Source organism: Girardinichthys multiradiatus, chromosome 6, assembly GCF_021462225.1.
Source record: "Girardinichthys multiradiatus isolate DD_20200921_A chromosome 6, DD_fGirMul_XY1, whole genome shotgun sequence".
Lineage (NCBI taxonomy): Eukaryota > Metazoa > Chordata > Actinopteri > Cyprinodontiformes > Goodeidae > Girardinichthys > Girardinichthys multiradiatus.
Genome location: NC_061799.1, coordinates 45283683 through 45302962, shown reverse-complemented (window position 1 = coordinate 45302962; position 19280 = coordinate 45283683). Strand labels below are relative to the sequence as shown.

The 19280-nt window shown below is 44.0% G+C and overlaps 2 long non-coding RNA genes across 2 annotated transcripts; one reads left to right on the top strand and one right to left on the bottom strand.

The window, feature by feature from the left end:
• The first annotated feature begins 457 nt into the window (after nt 1-457).
• LOC124869439 lies at nt 458-2126 on the top strand. Its single transcript, XR_007038584.1, has 3 exons — nt 458-593; nt 957-1039; nt 1148-2126. It is a non-coding gene; the product is annotated as an uncharacterized LOC124869439 (long non-coding RNA).
• Nucleotides 2127-3249: 1123 nt separating this feature from the next.
• LOC124869440 lies at nt 3250-16250 on the bottom strand. Its single transcript, XR_007038585.1, has 2 exons — nt 13069-16250; nt 3250-5255 (listed from the first exon to the last, which is right to left on the bottom strand). It is a non-coding gene; the product is annotated as an uncharacterized LOC124869440 (long non-coding RNA).
• Between the last annotated feature and the right edge of the window lie 3030 nt (nt 16251-19280).

Sequence of the window (19280 nt, the reverse complement as noted above, 5' to 3'; positions counted from 1 at the left end):
TATTCACACACAACATTTGTGGGAACATTGATGTTGCATCAGTTTATACAGAAGAAGATGGTGACTGTGAAGGGAGATTGGGTCCGGTGTTTGAAGCTGAGGGGTTGTAGAAGACAGTCGAGCGAGCAGAGTGGTGCACAGAGCAGATAAACTGATGGGAAACACGGGGAAGAGTTCAACAAGCCAAGTCAAATAATCATGTTGACTAGTTGTGTATCTATGCGCAGAGAGCATGCAGGGTTCTGAGTGGAAACTTACTGTTTGAACATGCACCCTGTAGTAGCAGCTGCAGCCTGCAGATGGCGCCCACAAGACTGCAGTGGTTCCAGCATGCCTGTGTGGGTTAAAGTACAGCGTTTCCATTCAGAGCGGTGCAACAGTGTAGGCTTGGCATTCCTGCTGTTCTCCGCCCCCCTCATTCACTCCTTATCTGCCGTCGTCTGTCTGTCCCCCTTCCGACTCTCCCTCCTCCCCCCAAACCGGCCCACACAGACCAACATCAAACACTCCTTTGATATGGGACGGTCTTTACTTGTGTGTGTATGTGAAGGGGGTGGGGGAATAAGGCGTTTGCATACCATAAAAGTAAAAAGGTAAGTAAAAAGCTTTCTTTTTCCCTCCAATTTATTTCTAGTGGATTCAGGTTAGAAAGTCATGGAGGAAGTAGATCCTAATTATCGTTCCTGGGTCATAAATGAGGCCTGAAGGCTGTAAAATGGCCCCAAAGGACAATAAATGACAGGAAGGAACATTCTCCTAAAAAAGTCTGTTGTAGCTTTTTGGGAAAAAAAATAAATTATTTTACATATTAGATGCGATTAGACAAACCTACTAAACTCTAAAGATCTAGAAACTGGATAATTTGAAATAGCGTTAACCAGAGGAGCCTATTTTTAAGCTCATACACAGTCTTCACCTAAGGGTCAAAAAAGACATTTTTTCATTTTATTTTTCAGGATAAAAGTCTCCTAAATGTGTCTAACTTTGACTCAGATGGAGTGTTGGCTGACAGAAAGATGCAGGGTCAATGTGTTTCCAGGTGACCTTTCCTCTCATGAATCTGCTGCCTCATGTCCTGATTTTTAACCGTGTAAAAGGCCTCGCTGCAGCTGTGATGCTCCATGCGTGTGTTTGTGTCTGTCTGCAGGTCAAGTGTGAAAGTGGCCGGCCGGCTGTAAATGTAAATGCTGCATGTGGATGTGAAGCTGCAGACAAAGAGCTGCTTTTGTTTCTGCCATGATGGAAATGAAGGGCCTCTGTGCAGCTCCTGAAATGGCGGCCTGCTGAGGGAAGCAGGCTGAGCAGGAGCACAGAAAGCATGGAGTGGAACTGCAGCTGAGGCTGGATCTGGAGTCAGTCCTGGTTTCATGTGTGTCACTCAGAAAAAAAATTCTTTATCATCCCGACAACCTCGTGTTTCCAGCTAAATCTCAGTTGAGATACTTTATTTGTGCCAATGATGCAGAAAAATCCTGCTAAACTTTAAAGTTTCATTGGATTTAGAGATGAAAATGAAAGTATGTCAGCACTGGTGACTCACACCAGACTGAATAAACATCAGTAAGAGTTCAGTCAAACAGGAAGATTGTTTTAGACGATCAACATGATAATCAGGAGCATCAGGGTCAATGTAAAAAAATATATTTATTCGGGGAAGAAAGGTGAAGGTAATTTTTCCCAACTTCATTCTTCCAAAATTTGCAGTTCATTAAAAACAGCAGTAGTACCAGCAGCACACTTTAACATTGTTTAATTTATTCATTTAATCTAATTACTATTAAGTTATATATATTTGAGAGCCCAAACACCTAAGTGGAGTGGCATAATGTTTATTCAATCTGTATAAAACATGTTAGTAAGATATTGAGCTCAACTATTTCCTATTTAGACCCTATGAAACTTACTATAAAACTATGCTAGCTGTTTGCAAAGTGTTTCAGCTAAGCTAAGCCAAACTGTTAAAATGAAACTTAAATAAAAAGAGCCAAAAACAAATAAATCTTTAAATATGAGCTATGATTTTAAAATATGCAGCTATTAGGTTAGCTGAGCATGAGCACAAATAACCAGAGGAAACGGATAGTAGTTACCTTCCAAAGCTATGAAATAAATCCTAATTAACATAATGTTTATTTACTCTTTATAAATACACAGTTTGAAGTACTCATTCTTAGTACTCGTCGTCTTCCGCTTGATCTGGGACCGGGTCGCGGGGGCAGCAGACTCAGCAGAGACGCCCAGACGTCCCTCTCCCCAAACACCTCCTCCAGTTCCTCCAGGGGAAGCCCAAGGCGTTCCCAGGCCAGCCGAGAGACATAGTCCCTCCAGCGTGTCCTGGGCCGTCCACTGGGCCTCCTCCCGGTGGGACGTGCCTGGAACACCTCCCGAGGAAGGCGTCCAGGAGGCATCGGGTATAGATGCCCGAGCCACCTCAACTGGCTCCTCTCAATGTGGAGAAGCAGCGGCTCTCCTCCGAGCCCCTCCTGGATGGCCGAGCTCCTCACCCTATCTCTAAGGGAGTGCCCGGCCACCCTACGGAGGAAGCTCATTTCAGCCGCTTGTATCCAGGATCTCGTTCTTTCGGTTATGACCCAAAGTTCATGGCCATAGGTGAGGGTAGGAACGTAGACCGACCGGTAAATCGAGAACTTCGCTTTTCGGCTCAGCTCTCTCTTCACCACAACGGACCGGCATAGCGCCCCCACAGTTTGAAGAAAATGATGAATTTGATACATTTTTAGACCCATTTTAGAAATAGCTAGTACTACAGCAGCAGCCTCTTCGTTCTGTTTTTAGCCAATATAAGCTAAGCTAAACTAGCTCATACAGTAAATTAGGCTAGCTACTTAAAATGGAACATGATGAATATACAGACTATAAAATTTACAAAATAAATCAAAGCAGGATTACAAACTAATGTGCATAAAACAAAAGAGGAACTACTTAATTTACAGCTGATTCCTAAAATAAGCAACTATAAGATTAATTTCGCAGACTGACTGATAGCTGATTGTAGTAATAAAAGTCTCTAAAGTTTATTTTTTACCAGTCAAAATGTTCCTGAAACCCAAAGAACATAGTGGATTTGGCTATATTTAACCTTTGGATAGAGCTATGCTCCCTGTTTCCAGAAGGTTAGCAAAGCTAAATTAAGCCAAACAGTTTGAGTTAAACTTGATGAATAAAAAGACTCAAAGTTATCTTTAATAAATGCACCTGGGAACACAAATTATGGAGCCAATCAGAGAAAATGATTTAGTGTTTTATTGAAGGAATATAAAGCAATGATTTTGACATAATTATGGTTGTTTTGAAATTTAAACCAGAAAGAAAGCTCTTCCAGAGCTCTAATCATTGTCTGGTGTTTCTATTTCAGGTAAGAAATCGGATTTAACATGATCTGTCCTTATTTAGTTTTCTCCACCCCGGGACAGAAGAAGATTATTTACAGTTAACACCAAAAACATGACAAAATGAAGCTTAGATAAACAGCAGCTTCTAATGTTTTCAGATCAAACATTAGAAGAACATGAGAGCGAAGCTCAGGGTTTCTCCACCAGCGTTGGTATGATGCGCTCTAATAACCAGGGTTTTTAGCCAGAAACTCGCTCTGCTGCTGCAATAAACAGAATAACAGTTCAGCTCGGAAACAAGAGTTTATCCAAGACCTGGACCATGACCAACTATCCAGGGCTCCACTGAAGATAGTTTGTTGTGCGTGGGGCTGATTACTGAAGGCTCTCTTTAACAGTTATTGAGGATCATTTGTGTTTATGCATTTTTTAAAACCACAGATGTGTCAAAGCACCTCAGAAAACATCTTTAAAGAAAGAGCTCTGTAGACAGTATCTAAGGTGCTGTAATTCTGTTGGATTGAGTCCAGAACATGTCGCATTTTTCTCATTAACGCCTCAGGGAGTCCTGTCAACCTGTGAAGGGTGTATGTTTGGGGCGGGGGGTTCCTCAAACCTGCTGTGTCCTCTCTTTTCATGGTTAACAGGTTTTTGTTCCTAAGTGTAGAACTGGACTTTCTGGAACCGACCTCCTTCAACAAACAAAGGAAAGTTACTTTGTCTCTGTGACCTTCAGGGTGTTTTTAGCTCCAATCAGCTGCTGTGTTGATTTGAGGAAATGAAAGCTGCCTCTCGTGAACCTTCCAATGCAAACAAGTTTCAGATCCACTTCTACTTGGTTCACATTACTTAAAGGTTAGAATGTAAATGGATGAATTCAAAGCTGGTGTGTTTCTGAAAGTGGGACAGAACCAAATTAAAAGTTAAAATTCTGCCTCTCAGATCTGGGGATAGAAACGTGCCTGAAATGATTTAAACTGTTCTCAGTTATTTACACCTAAGTGACTTCATACTTCAGTAGAAGCTCTGGAACATTTGAATGTCTTTGCTTGGAGAAAAGGTCCAAAGGTCTTTATTGTTCCTCTCAGGCGACCAACTTTCATCTCCACGGGGGGGAATTTCCCTGCTGAAGTACGAAACCACAAACTTAAATTCTGAAAAAGTCTGAATAAACGAAAGAATGGATGATAAGTACGGAGCAGACGGGTTGTTCTCTTTAGCTGAGTGAAGGTTTGGTTAGCTTCTGTCTTCCCGCAATTTTCTTGGGTTTCAGCAGCTGATTCAGCAGAGAACCGGGGCCCCGGCCGACATGAAGAGACATGATGATCCATCTATCACTGTCAGCTTCTCCTCCCAAAGACAGAAAAACACACTCACAAACACACACGCCCTCTTTCACAAGAGCCAGTAAGTCTGCATTTCTAAAAATACGGGAGTTGGCCTCTGAGACTCGGTGGAAGCAGAGTCACTCCCTGCTGGAGGCTTTCTGGTGGCTGGAGGTTTGAAAAGTTTCCCCTCAGACCATACATGGAGCCTGGGCTGCAGCAGGAGGAGGAGGAGGAGAAAGAGGAGGAGGAGGTGATGAGGGTCGAGGGACGGGCTGAGTCCTGAGAAACAGCAAAAACAAATAAAAATCAGATTTGTTGAACCAACATGAAATCTGTTCTCTCTGAAAGATTGTATTGATATGTGGAGCTTTTTAATGAGTTTGTTTTTCAGATTTTCTTTCCTCGTTCTCCCGCCTCATTTCCTCTGAGCTCTCTGCAGACTGTGATCCATCCATCGACCATTAGCTCGAGTCGCAGATCCCTCAGGGCTGCAGGGGGAGGGGGGTTCAGGGGGGGCTGCCATCTAATTAAAGGAACGAGTCTTGTTCCTCTACACATCCTCCTGGGTACAAGTCTGCACAATCCAGACAATAAAACATTTTCAGTTTGATGTACTTTAAAATATACACCTTAAATATATATATTTAAATTAATAAAAAGATCACATTTTAAATCAAATAAAAAATAATAAATGCAATACAGTACATTGTGATGTAAATGATACATTAAAAAAAATATGTATAATGATATTTATAATTAATAGTAAAATATTAATCAGTCATTTTTAAACTTTTTATTTATGAAATGTATTGATTTTATTTTTACTCTTTATTGTTTAGTATTTTTAAATATCTGTTATATTTATTTTTTTTATCATACAATAGACTTTAAGATGTTTTATTTATTACTGATATTTCTTTTTTTAATTCTTTCACAATTATTTTTTATTTCCATATTCAAAATAATTTTTATAGTGATTCTTCCAAATTTATCTCAAGTTCCTGTTTGTTCTGTTTCTAAAAACATGCCAAGTTAAGGTCAAAGGTCAGCAAACAATTGCAGGTAAGGAAAACTATAGACTGTTATATAATAACCAAAAAACGTATTATTACACATAATAGATTATTACCATAATAAAGAACAGTGCTAATGAATGATAGCATTGTTGAGAAATAAATAAAAGAGCTGATTTTCAATATTTAATAATAATAATAATGTATTTTAAAGACAACAGATCCAGCAACCTTCTTCTAAACAACATTTTAGACCCTGAAGGTCAGAAGACCACTCTAATCTTCAAGCTTTGTTTAGTGTGAAGGTCAGTTAAAACATTCCCTCAGTAAAAGCAACCTGAACATGAACATTTAGACCCCCAGGACCGGGGCCGGAGGGGGGTGTTTAGGGACGTTGTCCCCTTAAATTAAACATATCTTGTCAGGCCTGGTTTGTCCTTGGATGAGACGCCACCTGTGGAGGTCAGGTGCTGTAAGCATGAAGGCACCACTTGTCTAATGCTTCTGGGTTTAGTGGTGTCCCTTACATGGACAGAGCTGTTGCTGCCAGGAGTAGAAAGTACTCCTGGCTCAGTGATTCTGTGTTTTTGACCTTCTCAACCCACAGTCATACCAGATCTAAAGTTATTCTGAGTTACATCAGCATTTAACACTAATAGTGTTTGTTTCCTCTGAAGATCAGTCCAGGTCTCTGGCTTTCTGTGGCTGTTTTAGGAGTCAAGAAAACTCATATCTGACCTATATGTAAAATTGATTTTCTGTGTGCCACATAAAAACAGTCCTCTTTGTCTTCTTTTACAGTTTTTCTAAATTGTTTTAGTTGAATCTTTTTCCACTTTTCAGTATATATTTGTCTTATAATAGTTTACCGTTTATTTCTTCTAACAGAACTATCAAAGATCCTAAACCTGATGATCTGTTGAGGCCTTTAAAAAGCAACTGCTAAAGGCTGAGATGTGCATTAGCGCCACCTTCAGGGCAGTGAGCTGCCTCATTGCTGCGTTAGAAATTTATTTCTGGATAATTTCTCTGAAAAACAGTTGAGGTGCACCCTCCCTCCTGCAGGGGCAGAAATAACAGCCTGTTCCATGTTTTCCTACATGTGAACACACGTGTTGCTGCAGCAGGCTGAGTTCTCCACGTTCTGGACAAAAAGCAAATATTTGCCGGGCCTTGGCGGGAGCTGTGAGGAATGAGGAAGTGTTAGTGAGTTGCAGGAGACGGCCTGTTGGCCTTGAAACACAACCAATCACTTCCTGTTTTTGTCTGCAGCAAAAAAGAGAAACAGAGAAACATTTTATGAGGCTGAGGAGTGAAAGTGAAGCCTGATCAGACGTAAAATGACTGCAAACGTTTCCCTTCATGTTGTTCTGGACTCCAACAGCAGCTTGGCATGAGGGCTGGATCAGGTTTCACAATCAGCAGCTGTAACCTCTTTATTCTCAGCTCCCAGATTGTTCTTCAACTGCGTCTGCCCTGAGATCAGCTCTAAAATAAGAAAAAACTGGATTAACCAGAGGAAGTCCACAGAGGGAATGGGTGGATGAACAGAAAAATTCAAAAACTCGCCTCCACCTGTAAGTTTAATGTTTCAGTTTACAAACCAGGGACTGTTTTCTGTTTAGTTTGACTTGACTTGATGACAAAGTTACAAAACTTTCTGCATGAAAATTGATGCACATCCCCTCATAAATTGTATCTACATTTCTGTGAAAATTGTGAGAATATGTTGAATAAGAAGCATGAAAATAATGGGCTGATCTGTGATGTTCCTGATAAAAGTCACACCAATAATGATGCATAAAAGCACCTGGATCGTGGTTCCTTTAAAGAGGCTGCTGTGACTGAACTCTGAGGAGCATCGGTGAGAAGAACCATGTGGATGTTTGTTTTAAACCTTAGATGATTCACTCTTCTGCTTTTCTTTACTTCTAATTTCCATGGAAGAACAGGAATAAACATATGAGGGGAAATCCGGGTGATGGTTCTAGGTCTTCTTTACGCAGCCTGCAGAAGAAAATCCTGAAACTCAGCATTTAACCACAAACCAGAGATTTAACTCATAACATCCCATCAAATGCGCTGAACATTAACGTTTCTTCCAGTCTTCTCTCAGTAAGACATGGAGTTTAACAGTCTTTCAGAACCTTTTTGGTTCCCCTGGTTGTTCAGAACCATGTGAGCTCATGTAAATGAGGGCAGCACCATGGAAATCTGTGAAAATCAGCAGCTCCACCGGTTGTTATGTTGCCGCCCCCACTTCACACCTGCCTGTAAACTCGGCTCTTTGACGGCCTCATGTTGCTCCTCAACAGTGGGGTAACTTCAACCCACCCATTCAGCATCAGTACTTACCAAATACACTGGGTTAGCATGCATTGGTATTCAACCCCATTACCCCAAACACTTGAAATAAAATCCAGAGGTCCAGGTGTGTGAAACTGAATCTAAATCTAACAGCAGATGTCCTGCTTGTGGCCCCAGAGGTGTGTTTTTCCCTTTTCCATTAGTACCATCTCTACCTTCAGGTCAGGTGGGCTCCACATGGTTTGGTTCGTTTTCCATTACAATTGAGTACCATCTAAATGTGGGTGGGATTGTCAATAGCAAACCGGCCCCAAAGTCCGTGAAGGTGACGTGATGTAATTATTAGAGACACAAACAACAACAATGGAGGACCTGCTGCTCTATGGCTGCTGTCAGACTCAGAGTGAAAGAAGAGCCAGAGAAGGTTGCAGACAGCAAGACAAAACACTCTGGATCAGTACCGGAGGGCGAGGGAAGCCATGGAGCGGTACCAGCTAGAGGACGTGTGAGGGTTAGCCAATGCTACCTAATGCTAGGCTGCTGTAGTGGTCATATAGTCCAGCGTACGGCGATTTAAGGGTTGAAGGGATTAGCTCTATAATATGTATGCTGCGCTGCGACGGGCTGGCGACCAGCTCAGGGTGGACCTAGCCTCCTGCCTGTAGACCGCTGGAGATCGGCTCCAGCTCCCCCGTGACCCTGTATGGAAGAAGAGATGGATGGATAGATGGGTGGATGGATGGAGTAAAAATAGTAACGATTCTATGTAATGGTTACTAACGGAAACACCTAAAAAGCAAGTAGAGCTGAGCGGAATGGTGCTGAGCAGGGACTGGCAGAAAAGGGGCATTAGAGAACATCAGACAACAAACAGCATCATGAAGACCAAGGAACACAGCGGACAGATCAGGAAGGAAGTTGTGGAGAAGTTTAAAGCAGGCAGGAGAAGTTTAAAACAATATCCCAAGCTTGGAACATCTCCCAGAGCTCTGTTCAATGCATCATCTGAACATGGAGAGGGAAAGGACCAACTGCAGACCTACCAAGACATGGAGGTTCACCTAGACAGACAGGCTGGGCAAGAAGAGCATTAATCAGAGAAGTAGCCAAGAGGACCATGAGGCCCAGATGGGAGCTAAATCCAGGACAATCCTGAAAGAAAATCTGCAGAAGACTTGAAACTGGGGTGGAAGTTCACATTTTAGTAGGACAACCACCCTGAACACACAGCCGGAGATACGATGGATGGTTCAGATCAGCACATTAATGTGTTAGAATTTAATTTCATTGCATTTAACGATCTATGTAGCGCTTTAAAAAAAAATGGCTAAACCAAAGCATTAACAGAAAGATCGCAAAAACACAGTGAGGATCAACAAAAGAAAACATAGAAACATGCAGCCATAAAAGCAGACAAGAGGAGAGTGGCCTAGTCAAAGTCCAGACCTTGATCTGTGGCAATACTTTAAAACTGATGTTCACGGACACCCTCCATCCAATCTGACTGGAGTTGAGCTGTTTTGAAAAGAAAAAAGCAATAATTTCAGTGTGTAGACGTTCAAAGCTGTTAGAGACAAAACCCAAAACAGCTGCAGCCGGACCTGCAGCTAAAGCTGGTTCTGTTAACTATTAAATGCAGCTCATTTTTATTTGTAGAAAATATTTTAAAACATGCTTCGCTTTCCTTCCCACTTCACAGTTTTGCACATTGATGCTTCTAGTTGGAATACAACAAACTGAAAATAATGAATGGGGTGTGAATACTTTTACAAGGTTCTGGTTATAATCTGGGCTGCAGTGGGTAGCACTGCTGCCTTGAAACAAGAAGGTCCTGGCTTTCAATCCCAGCCCGGGGTTCTCTGTATGGCGTTTGCATGTTCTCCTGGTGCATGAGGAGGTTCTCTCCAGGTACTCCAGCTTCCTCCCACCGTCCAAAAATATTGACTGATCGGTTAATTGGCTTCTCTAAATTGCTCTCAGGTATGAGTGTGTGCATAGTTGTTAGTCCTGTGTGTCTCTGTGTTGTCCTGACATGGACTGGAGATCCTGCCTCTGACCCAATGACCCCTGAAGATAGGCAGCAGCAACCCTGCAAGGATACATGGGAACAGAAAATGGGTGGATGTGTATAAACCTGCCTGACCTAAACATTTCTCATTTCTTTATGTTTTCCTTCCAAAGTGATTCTTCTGTAGTCTTTGAAAGTAGTCTAGATTGACAGTTTCAGAGATTTCTTTAGGCATTGGCTGCTTTTCCATTCAGTTTCAGTCCAGCTCGTGTTGCTGACCATGACTGTGTCTGTTTTTAGTGGAGGACAACAGCCAAGGACTAGAGTCTCAGAGGAGTCTCAGAGGAGTCTCAGAGGAGAGACATTTTTTGTTTTTTGTTCCTCTGAGGAGTTTTGAACGTCTCTCAGCCTGAACTGCTGGTCCAGCTTCATGGCTTCATATTAACTTGTAGGTGTAAAGTTCTTTAGAGCCGGCTCAGCCCGACCACAGCATGGATATGGGCTAAATATCCTGCAAACTATTTAGTGCTAAAATATTACTGTGGTCCTCCTGGATAATGTGCTGTTTGACTTACAACGATCAGTTCAGGATAATTTTCTATTTTTAAAGATTTTTGTGGCCCTAGTGGCCTTTATTTTTCCTGTATTTTTTGACAGTAGCTAGAAGGTAAATGGGAGCAGAGAGAGAGGGGAAGACATGTGGCAAATGTTGCCAGGGCCGGGACTCGGGACTCGGGACCCGGGACAGCCACGTCAAGGACTGAGGCCTCCGTACATGGGTCTCGTGCTAAACCACCTACACCACCAGCGCTGCACCCTAGGATCATTTTCTGAGGAAGCTTATAGGATAATTTGATTTTGTCTAAATTTGTTTGCTGAAATGTTTCAGTAAAGATAATTTAACAGAAATCCATAACTGAACCCTGCTGGTGCTGCAGAAGGGAGGTCAGAAGACATCTTCTGACACTAAATTAGAAGAAGATGCAGGAGATCTTTGTGTTTATGGTGCAGCATTTTATGACCTTCCATTAAAGAACTGGCTGTCGGGTCCAAAGGATGGTTCAGTTCTTAAGTGTTCATCATCCTGAGGACGGAATCAGGTATATAAATCAGGTGTTCCACTGTTGATTTTGGTCTGAGGTCAGCACATGAATAAAACACTGAATTTAATGCAGTGCAGCTGCAGCTCAACGTCCCTGAGACTGAACTCATCAATCGATCCGATCTGCTCTGCATCTGACCCAGATGTGCAGGGTGGGACAATACAGCAGAACCCCCAAACTCCAGATCCGACATCTAGACATCCTAACAGAACATTCTGACTAAATCTGACTCAAAAGTGAACCCTGGAACCGTGTTCTGAACATCAGAAGGTTAAAAAAAAGACTACGTTTGGTCCTCACAAAGATAGACATGAAGGTACACATGCTGCAGGAAGGAAGGGGGTTGTTGGTGGAGGAGGTAACCTGAGATGTATTTTCTCTGAAAGCAGCTCTGAAGGTGCTGATTGTTTCTGCAGGGTCTTAAAGCCCATCATCCTCAACCCGGCTTCAGTCTGATGGACTGAGATGTTGTTACATCAGAGTCCTCACAGTACGTTGAAACCATCCTTCAAGAAGAAAGGAGTCCTCCCTACATGACGTTTTACAGGTTAAACAGTTTCAGCAGCTTAAGCCAAATATCTCTAGGGGTTTGGTGATGGTGTCAGGATCTCAGAGACTCTGGAGGTCTGGTTACCAGACCTCTGGAGGCCTCTGAGGGTCACCAGGACTCTAGAGGTCTGGTTACCAGAACTCTGGAGGCCTCTGAGGGTCACCAGGACTCTGGAGGTCTGGTTACCAGACCTCTGGAGGCCTCTGAGGGTCACCAGGACTCTAGAGGTCTGGTTACCAGAACTCTGGAGGCCTCTGAGGGTCACCAGGACTCTGGAGGTCTGGTTACCAGAACTCTGGAGGCCTCTGAGGGTCACCAGGACTCTGGAGGTCTGGTTACCAGACCTCTGGAGGCCTCTGAGGGTCACCAGGACTCTAGAGGTCTGGTTACCAAAACTCTGGAGGCCTCTGAGGGTCACCAGGACTCTGGCGGTCTGGTTACCAAAACTCTGGAGGCCTCTGAGGGTCACCAGGACTCTGGAGGTCTGGTTACCAGAACTCTGGAGGCCTCTGAGGGTCACCAGGATTCTGGAGGTCTGGTTACCAGAACTCTGGAGGCCTCTGAGGGTCACCAGGACTCTGGAGGTCTGGTTACTAGACCTTTGGAGGCCTCTGAGGGTCACCAGGATTCTGGAGGTCTGGTTACCAGACCTCTGGAGGCCTCTGAGGGTCACCAGGACTCTAGAGGTCTGGTTACCAAAACTCTGGAGGCCTCTGAGGGTCACCAGGACTCTGGAGGTCTGGTTACCAGACCTCTGGAGGCCTCTGAGGGTCACCAGGACTCTGGAGGTCTGGTTACCAGAACTCTGGAGGCCTCTGAGGGTCACCAGGACTCTAGAGGTCTGGTTACTAGACCTTTGGAGGCCTCTGAGGGTCACCAGGACTCTGGAGGTCTGGTTACCAGACCTCTGGAGGCCTCTGAGGGTCACCAGGACTCTGGAGGTCTGGTTACCAGAACTCTGGAGGCCTCTGAGGGTCACCAGGACTCTGGAGGTCTGGTTACTAGACCTTTGGAGGCCTCTGAGGGTCACCAGGACTCTGGAGGTCTGGTTACCAGACCTCTGGAGGCCTCTGAGGGTCACCAGGACTCTAGAGGTCTGGTTACCAAAACTCTGGAGGCCTCTGAGGGTCACCAGGACTCTAGAGGTCTGGTTACCAAAACTCTGGAGGCCTCTGAGGGTCACCAGGACTCTGGAGGTCTGGTTACCAGACCTCTGGAGGCCTCTGAGGGTCACCAGGACTCTGGAGGTCTGGTTACTAGACCTTTGGAGGCCTCTGAGGGTCACCAGGACCACCATGGTGGTGGTAGTATCACCATCATACTACCACAACCATGCCTGGCTGTAGGTATAATTCTCAGGTTCTGAAATGCTGTTAGTTTTACTCCAGAAGTAACGAGACACACACCTGTGTGGTTGACTTTTGTCTCGTCAGTCCACAGAAGATCTCCCCACAAATTCTTGAAGATCATCAATATATTCTTTGGTAAATGTGAAACAAGCCTTTGTGTTCTTTTGGGTCAGCAGTGGTTCTGGCCTTGGACCACTCCAATGGAGGTCATTTTTGCCCAGTCTGTCTTTTTTATTGTTGAATCGTGACCTTTGACTTCAACAGAGGCAGTGAGGCCTGCTGTTAAAGGTTGTCTTGAGCTATTCTGGGACTTCCTGGATGAGACGTTGATGAGTTTATGGAGTAATTTTGGTAAGGCCTCTCCTGAGAAGGTTCTCCATTGTTCCATGTTTTCTCCATCTATGGATGATGGTTCTCACCGTGGTTCTGTAGGAGAACTCACTTCAAATCTGCTTTGGGTGTTATTCAGTTAGTTTTTAGAAATAAATTAGAAACACCTGATGATGGATCTTCATTTTCTAACTGACAGAGCAGAGTAGATGTTCCTGATGTTCTGTTTCTGTGACAATCTCTCTGAAAGAAGCTGAATGTTCCTTTAAATCAACCACTCCAGCCTGAGGGCGGCCTGAGTTTCACTCTGAGCCACATTTTCTTTCAGGGTTCGGTTTGAAGTGAGAGCTGGTGGTCTGTCTTTGGATCTGTTCGTGGTGTTTCACACGGAGGAACCGTTGAACCAACATTCAGCTGGAAAACCTGCTCCGCCTGCAGCAGGTTCCACCTGACACTTCATCCGATCTCCTCCCACCTGCCAAGAACCAGTCAGGCATGAGAACATCACAAAACCCATCAGGGAAAAAATGACAACTCCAGGAAGGAACAAAGGAGCTTCGGGTTCGGGTTTCACTAGTGAACCCAGAGGCAACGTTTCCCACACTTCTGACGACACTGAATGCAACACAGAAACCAAACTCAGGTTGCCTTCAACTCAGCCGATTAGACCTTTAATTCATTTAGAAATAAATGTTGGTCATTTGTTTGGCTCATAATTACTGTGTTCTGGATTCTTCGGCTCACATCTGATGGTATTTTGTGAAAGTCCAGCATCAGTCACATTTTGTGCAGCTTTTAGGTGTAAAAGGAGTGAAATGAACCTTTAATATCCAGCACCTTGTGCAGGTTGTTGTTGTGGAGCAAACCAGCAGCTGAAAGGTTGCGGGTTTGAGTCGCTCTGTCTCAGATTAAAGGCGGCTGAGTCAGCTGAGAGAACAGAGGTGGAAGTCAAATTGTATCTCCGTCAGTTTCCATCTGCAGAGAGCTCACTGATCTGAGGCCAGGTTTCACAGCTTCCTGTCTGACCCGCTTCAGTTTTGAAATACACGACAGTTCCAGTCCAGACTGACCCAGAGAAACCCAACTATGAGAGGAATAAAACCTTCAAGCTGCAGGAGAAAACCAGAGCCTCAGTTTTACTCCGAGAGACGACTTCAAGTGTCAGATGTTCATAACCGAGGAGATGTGGAGCAGAAGGGAAGGAGGAAGGTGAGGCTCCCATTTGTGAACTGGGACAGCAGCTCCTGGTTCATCCCGACGGACTCTGAGAGTGACAGCAGCGTTAACGAGAAGCGGGTTAGTTATCTGGATCACATCAGGAAACTAGAACCCTTAACGGGAGGCAGAAATAAGACACAGAAGGATGAAGCTGGACTGAAGGACAGCTCACACAGAACCAGGACCTTTAACTTCTCTAAAGGTCTCCTATTAATAATTTATAATTTAAGCATCATCAACACACTTTCAAGATGTTCCAAGAAAAGCTCCAGTTGATTCATGTGTGATGAACTTAGGAAGACTAAAAGTTCTCATGTAAAGATCTGTCACTGACTTTATGAGTCTATCGGGTCGGGTTTGCATCGGTTTAGATATATTGCTGCAGTATTTTAAACATACTGTGTCTTTAAGATCCCTAAAAAGCTTGGGTTGTTCTGATTGGTCGACAGTGTTTGAATCAAACAGACATCCCAGTGATGTCATCAAACAACAAGATGAAAGCCAAAGGTGACCCCAGCTTCCTATTAATGTACTGCTTGATTTTTCTTTATTGAATTATGCAGATAAATTGTATATTTTTGTCTGGAAATGCTGTATTATGCCTTGATTCTGATCCAATTTGAGCCCGTTGACAGACTATGACCCCTTATAACTCTGAATGACCTCCTGCTGGTAGACATCGTTTGTCGTAGATGTTCTGATGCCATCTTTTCTTTGACTTACCCCATCATGGTGGTCTCTGATTTTGACACCAGTTTCAATCGTTCATTGGACTCACACAGCAACACCGGTTGCGGTGTCGGTTCTGTGGGCTGCAGGGACCTTTAAGCATTGATCTGCTGTAAATCCTGAACCATGGTAGGAGATGAAAACATCTCTGGAGGTTAGTCGGGCTGTGGAAGGTTCTGCTTTGCGTTTTCAGTTTCTAATCATAAAACGTGACAGACGGGCTTTTAGCAACAGCTTAGCTTCTTTTGTTGAATCATTTCACGCCGTTATGAACATCCTGGACACACGTTGGTAGAACTTCAGTAAGGTCACACATGGTCTCCACATCCACCTTCATCTGCATCCTGAAAGCAACCAGAATACCTGGCAGAACCTGTGGACTTTGGTGACTTATCATCCTGGTGGCAGGTCTGAGGGAAGCATCAGGGTCCACATGCTGAGACCACATGGTACCTGTAGCAGCAGCATCACTTCAGTCTGCTGTGATCATACACTGAGCGCATCCTGACCCAGTCCTGGCATGAAGGTCTGAACGGCTCAGAACATTAGACGTATAGACCTAGGTGAGGGTTCAGGAGAGCTTCTCATAGAAAACATTTTATTCCTGAACAAAATGAGGCAGAAATATTTTATCTGTAGAGAATCTCGGCAACGATAATAATCAGGAGTCTTGGTCCTCAGTGGAGGAGATAAACCAGAAAGCAGCTGGCTGAGACAGGAAAGGCCTCTGGGAAGCTGACTTTCCTTCACGCTCGGCACACACCGTCATCATCGTCAACACGTCCCTGCAGTCCACCTCCATGTTGTCTCTGGTGTCTGTCCTGATGAGCAGAGGCATGCTGGTGTCACTGGTTCAATGCAGCATCAAGAGCAGGAGATGAGCTGCAAGATGTAAAGCTCCATCTGGATCCCTTTAAACATGAGACATGTCCAAACTACAGCCTTAATGTGACAAACTGACCAATCAGCTGTGAGTTTAAGTTACTAAATTATTCAGATGCATCACATTTCAAAATAAAATCAAATAAAAATGTGATTTAAACAACAGATAAATCAAGTACAGCTTATTCAACAAATTAAACAAGATCTAAAAAACAACGTACATATATACAACTAAAATACATTTTTATTATACATTTAAATAAATAAAACACAAACAAAAACTATAACATTTTAATAAAATAAATAAAATATACACAAATGAAACTTTAAAACTATGATGAAAATATATAACAAATGGATCAAATAAAAAATTTTAAGAAAATTATAAACAATAAAATTATATTTAACAAAATATACAGATTTAAAATAAAATACAACTGAAATAAGGAAAATTATAAGATATAACAGAATAAATACAATGATTAAATGAAGTAAAGAAATATGGTTACTACAAATAAAAGATGTACAACTTCAATAAAATCAAATCAAATAAAGAGGATTTTAATGTTAGGACCACAGTTAGACCTGAATGAAGGACAGGATGAGTGTCTGAGGAGACGTTCTGAGGATCTCCAGCTTGACAACAAACGACTGCAAGCAGTTTCTCCTTCTGCAGAGAAGGTTATCATGAATCTGATCAGGAATGTGGAGGAACATCAGGGAGCCTAAGGTGGACGGATCTGCATCGAGAACCAACAGAACCACACAGAACAGGGACACGTTTGTCCAGCTCTACAGAACAGAGTTTTATTCACAAACTTTACTGTGGAGAAGAAGCCTGATGTTAACCTTGGCCTGAGGTGGCTTCACGTCTCTGGGATGGACCATCACACAGTGGGAACATGGATTATGGTTGGATGGATCAGTCGTCCAGATGTTTGTTGGAGGAAAGTGACAAGGAGCACCAGTCTCTGCAGTCTGGTGGGTTAGCAGAAGGAACTGGGACAGAGTAAGTTCCTCATGGTTGGAGGTCTGAAGTGATGGAGAAGAAACGGGGGGAAAGCTTTACAGGAGCAGATGCTTCTGGACTGGGTGCAACTGGACCTGCAGGAAAGGATGGATATCCTCAGCCTGCCTGAGAACAGTCACCATCCTCCAGTCTGATTGATCTGGTACCAATGACTCCTGCGGAGCGCCCCCTGCTGGCCATCTGAAAAGAACATCCTGCTCAGTTCTCTGACGACACTGCGGAGCTACCCTGGCAACCGAACAGCACCGGCAGCCGCCCGTCACCCTAGCAACCGGCCCAGATTGCCGGTCACCACCAGAGTGAGGTCAGTGTTTCCATGGCGACGGAGCAGATGAGCGGTAATCCCTCCTTGTTTTTGCAGTGAAAACAGGATGGGAGGGGTGGAGGAAGGTGGAGGCCTCCAGATCACGTGATCCCGTCTCACCCTCCTCCCTCTGAGCAGCACATTTGCAGTCGAGCTGCAGATCATGCAGGAACATGCGGACAGATTAGAAGGCGCTGATGAAACGAGGTCAGAGCAGACGTGCAGCAGCTGAGAGCAGCAGCTGAAGAAGATCTGCAGCTCAGGAGGCTTCAGGAAGGACAGAGAAGGACAGACAGACGCCTCTCCGCCTCTGACCTTATTTACTTACATTTCTATGGTTGTACACGTTCACTCAGACATTTATTTGGGTTCTGCTGGTATTAATGTTTGTTCCTAAAACACAAAGATTTAAAAGCTTTAAACTGAGTTGTGTGAAGATGAAGAACATTTCTCCAGGGATCTAAATGAAAAGGGAAATAAAAAGAGGTGCATTTCCCCCAGCTGCCTCAGAATAAGAGCAGCTGACCTTCCTTCTAGGACCATCTGATTTCTGTTCAGACTGCTGACAGATAAATAAACTCATTTCTGAACAGCTCAGATTAACAAGCAGCAGGTAAATGACTGAAATCAGTCATGTTTGTGTTTTAACAAACTGCAGCCGCTGCATATCGACTCCAGCAGCTCATTTATCATCTCTGACTGCTGGTTTTTTCCTCTAACCCTCCTCTTTTTACCTCTTTTCTTTCTGGCATCTTTCAAACCGTGTCCACGTTGTTGATTGGCTGGTTTGACAGGCTTGGTGTGAGGGGGCGGATGTCCACAGCCAATCACACGTCGCCTCCGTCTCCCCGCCCCCTCTTTCTTTTTTTTAACCCCCCCCCCCCCTGAGCTCTACCCCTCCTCTTCCTCTTCCTCATGTAGAAGAGGAGCAGCTTCTCAACATGGAGGCTTTGTGTCACACAATGGAGCTCAGCCCCTCCCTCCCTCACCCGTCCCTCCCCCTCAGGCCCGGCTGTTTGCAGGTTTCTGGTTGCAGCAGCACCAACTCGGCCTATAAATAACCCGGCAGCCATGTTCTGCTGCTCTGGTTCTGTTGTCTCTGCCCTGCAGAGGAAGGACAGAGGAAGAGGAGGGACTATGGGGACAATATGAAGATGAAATGTTCCTCGTCAGCATCAGAGAGAAGAAATGTGGCAGAAAGTTCACAGATTTAACCATGTTGTGGTGGTTTTAGGCCCAGTCCCTGTTCTGGTCCTGTTGACACCAGTCTCTGAGGACATTTGCATACATGTGGGTCTGTGAGCTGCAGATGGTCCTTTTAGACGCCGTCTTGGTGACAATGAGCAGCAGATGTTGCTCTGCAGCTCCTCAACTGTGACGTTCTTCTGAAAACATGTTTTAGGTTTTCCTTAAAACTCACAGAGCTGCTGGGAAACGGTCAAATCCGGACGGGTTCTGTTGGATCTGAGGTCCAGCTTGATGAGCGTCTCACTTTGCATTACAGGAATAAAAAACTCATCAGGTTTTCAAACTGCAATAAATGAGACATGGTTTTCATTTCAAATATCTGAAAAGTGTTGCATGCATCTAAGTTCAGGTGCTTGAGTCAGAACCACCTTTGGCTGCAAGTCCAGCTGCGGGTCTTTTGGGTTTTGTTTCTACCATCTACAGACTGAAGGTTCTGCACATTTGTCTGTTTACAACAACTCAAGCTCAGCCGGATTGGACAGAGAACATCTGTGAACATCGGTTTTCAGGTGTTGCCACAGATTCTCT